We start from the raw sequence: 3751 nt of genomic DNA, 5'->3' as shown, positions 1-3751 counted from the left end.
TAACGTGCCTAACTTGAAGCTTGATCATTGTGTGTCACAAAAATGGTTCAACGCGCCAACGCGCCTGTGGCTGCGCTGGATTTAGGAGTCCGAGGTAGGAAACCCAAACGCCGCCGTATTTGGGTGCATGATAGAGTTTAGATCGGGTTAGATTAAATAGATTAAATAAATAACAATAATCGGGTTAAATAACTTCACATGGTGTGTCTGGTGTGTTTCCAGCATTCGTAGTGTTGATCAGCACATAGTCCGCCAAGACGTTGAGGTTGCTTAGCAACCAGAGACGCTGTCCATGCAAGTGAATGGAGCGTTCCCTCTTCGTCATAACTATCAAACCAAACATCCTTCACATTCAATGAGCGAACATTATGAAATTAAAATGCACATTTCTCGTTAAATTTTTTTACATAAACGCATTTAATTGCGTAACTATGTTACTATTTCCACCCAGAATAAAGAAAGATGTCGGCCGTATGCTTCTGTGCAAGCGTCACTACTCTCTGCCAGTGACGTCGGGTCAAGCTCCACTCTGATTTGTTCCATTAGTAGATGGAACAAGTAGGTGTCCGATAGGCGGAGATGATCAGCGGGAGTGGCCGCCAGCGAAGCTGTGCATGGTGGGAGTTGTTGTATTCAATCCACAAGCGCCAAAAAGTCACTTTCTGCCTTTTCTTGGTCAAGACTGCACCAAATTAGAATTTTATTTTATTATTCCACTACATATAGGATCCAATTTCAATACATATTCATGCCTCCACCGGTGAAATGCTCCTTTAAGCATCTCTCAAACACAGGTAAACAAACAGTTTATATTGGGAGTGGGCGGAATGGTAAATAAGCCACGCCTACATGTTCTAGTTTTATCCAGGTAATCCTTTGGTCTGTCTTGGCTTTAGCGGAATGGCAAAGTGGCCATGTTTGTAGTCTTTAACTTATCTACAAAATCATAAAACCTTATATGGTGTTGTCCATTACGTGGAGAAGAAACCATTCATAAATGTTGTTGACACATGTCATCAGAAATAGCATAGACTAAACTAATTCACATCACCCACCCTTTTGTGGCATTCCGCGGTCGGGGAAACAATATGGTGTAGTTCAGTTAAAGAACTAGTGACATGTTGCCAACAACGCCACCCCAGGAATTTCACCTGGAGAGTTAGATTAACCTAAGTTAAGCACACAAGTTCGTTCACTAATGAAAGCTTGAGACTGGGTCCAGCATACAAATTCAATTCCTTTAATTAATATATGTAATCTTTAAACATGACTTCAATAAAATATGTTCACACAAACACACTAAAGCGAACACACACACACACACACACACACACACACACACACACACACACACACACAAAATACACAAAAAGCGAAGAGCAAATAACTAAATGGGGTTTAAATCATAAGTAAAGGAGATTTATCCAAACTGATAAATCCAAATGAATAAGTAAAGCAATTAAGCCAAACCAAAATAACTAAGAAAACGAATTAAACCAAAACAAACATGCAAAGCAACCCACAAAACACAAATAATATCATGGATAAATAAAGCAATTAAGCCAAACCAAAATAACTAAGAAAACGAATTAAACCAAAACAACCATGCAAAGCAACCCACAAAACACAAATAATATCATCAATAAGATCAGTTGGAAGTCGGTTAAATGAATGGATCAAGATAATGAGACTTAGGGTGAGGCAGCAATCACCATACTCGGTGGCAGGTACAGCACAGTAGGAGATGCAGAGTAGGATCGATGTGTTGGCTATATAACCAGTGGACAAAACGGCAGCCGGCCAACAGCAGCGTGAAGAGGGGGGGGGACGTGCTGGCAGAAACCGCCCACACACACGTCAACCCTGCCATAGAAAAATATATTTGTTCTAGAGGCTGAACAACAACTGTAATAACTTGGGTTAGCGTCATCTTATCCACATACCGTCAGGAGTTGAATGAACATCAAAGGGGAGGAAGGGGATCACTTGTAGCGAGCAACACCATTACAAGTGCAATTCGATTTACAGCTGATCGCTCCCCGCTGCAACAGGTAGAGGAGGAAACACTCGCACGCCCTACAACTGGGGTCGATACGGGAGAGGGAAGACCCGGCCAATGAACTGCCTGAGGGGTGGAAGCCAATGTTGAGGACTTGTGCAAAGTTTAGAAGGTACACAGATGCACACAACCACTACATAGCAAACAACGGCGAGCTGCACGATCCAACTAAAAGGCGATCAGGTGAGGCGATCAGGTTTCGGTGACAACAGGAGGCGGGGTAGCCAGGAGCTCCCAGGCAAGAGTGCTCCCAGTGCACAACCACCCACCTTTATAGGCAGCGCACCCAACAGTGATAGGCCGGTACTGCAGCACTAATTAAAGGCCCATCCTGCTACATTCTACCCCCATTGACTTCATCGTCGTCCCGACGATGGCACAACTGATCCAGAGGATCACCCAACTAACTCCACGGCCTAAAGAGCGCAGTAACGGCATTTGACACTGGACCAGGGGGATTTGCAGCCCCAGATGCCAAGTTTCCTACAGGTCGCGGAAGATGATAGAGGTTTGGGTGCTGGCCAGCCGTCGACCTGGCTGACCGGCGTACTTCACTTTCAGCCGCATAACTGGCGGATGGAACGGCCAGGGAAATGGAGGGTGGATCTGCCACTGCAGTCGAGGGAGCGCTTGACGACTCTGACCCAGCAGAGTCAGGTGGTGGGAGCAGCAACCGAGGGGTGGTTTGAGTCACCACGGCTGTGCGAGCAGGGGCAGAAACAGGGGTCTCCGGCCCCAACATAAACAAGTCTCCGTCAAACGGCAACTCATCTTCTGACCGAGGCCGGTCAAGAGGGGGTGGACAAGGGGGCAATGCACTACCCTGAGGGGCAGCTCCGGCAACGGCTTTCAACAGTGTTCGATGGACCTGCCGAACTTTGGTTTGGTCGTCCATCGGTGCGATGGTGTACACTGGACCACCTTCTCGGGGTGCCTTTACGACTCGGTACACCACAGGGCCCCACAGATCCTGTATCTTGTGGCGCCCCCTTGCACTATGATCGCGCAGCCACACCAACTGCCCCACCTTTAGTGGGTCATCCCGAACATGATTATCATGATTCCTCCTTCTGCGCTCTGCCGCCACCTTCAACCTTTCCCGGGCCCCGTCAAAGGCAAGCTGGAGCCGGTTTTGATGTTCTTGGATCCACTCGTGGACCTCGCCACCCACAGGGTCTTAGACTCTACCCAAGAGAAAATCAACCGGCAGCCTGGGTTCTTGCCCGAACATCAGGTAGAATGGAGACTCGCCGGTGGACTGATGGGGAGTGGTGTTATACGAGTAGAGCACCTGTGGCAGGCAAGAGTGCCAGTCTCTTTTCCGAGATGCAGGTAAGGCACGCAATAAGTTGTGGAGAGTGCGATTAAAGCGTTCGCATTGGCCGTTACCGGCGGGATGGTATGGAGTGGTGCGAGATTTTTCAATACCGTAAAGTACACAGAGCTGTTTAATGAGGGAACTTTCAAAGTTGCGGCCCTGATCAGAATGGATACGGGCAGGAACGCCAAACTTATAGAACCACTCAGTGACCAAAGTCTGAGCAACAACTGGGGCTCGTTGATCTCGGGTAGGAACAGCCAAGGTGTATTTACTGAAAACGTCTGTCATGACTAAGACATTCTCCAACCCGTTGTGGCTGGGTTCCAGCAAGGTAAAATCAATGGCCAAGATTTCGTTGGGACGCGAAGCCA

At 47.5% G+C, this 3751-nt stretch overlaps 1 long non-coding RNA gene across 1 annotated transcript; it reads right to left on the bottom strand.

Moving 5' to 3' along the window:
* Positions 1-1226: 1226 nt before the first annotated feature.
* On the bottom strand, positions 1227-2015 carry LOC115542722 (uncharacterized). Its single transcript, XR_003976607.1, has 2 exons — positions 1944-2015; positions 1227-1863 (listed from the first exon to the last, which is right to left on the bottom strand). It is a non-coding gene; the product is annotated as an uncharacterized LOC115542722 (long non-coding RNA).
* Positions 2016-3751: the final 1736 nt, after the last annotated feature.

This window comes from Gadus morhua, chromosome 4 (genome assembly GCF_902167405.1).
Source record: "Gadus morhua chromosome 4, gadMor3.0, whole genome shotgun sequence".
NCBI lineage: Eukaryota > Metazoa > Chordata > Actinopteri > Gadiformes > Gadidae > Gadus > Gadus morhua.
This window is presented reverse-complemented; position numbering and strand designations above follow the sequence as displayed.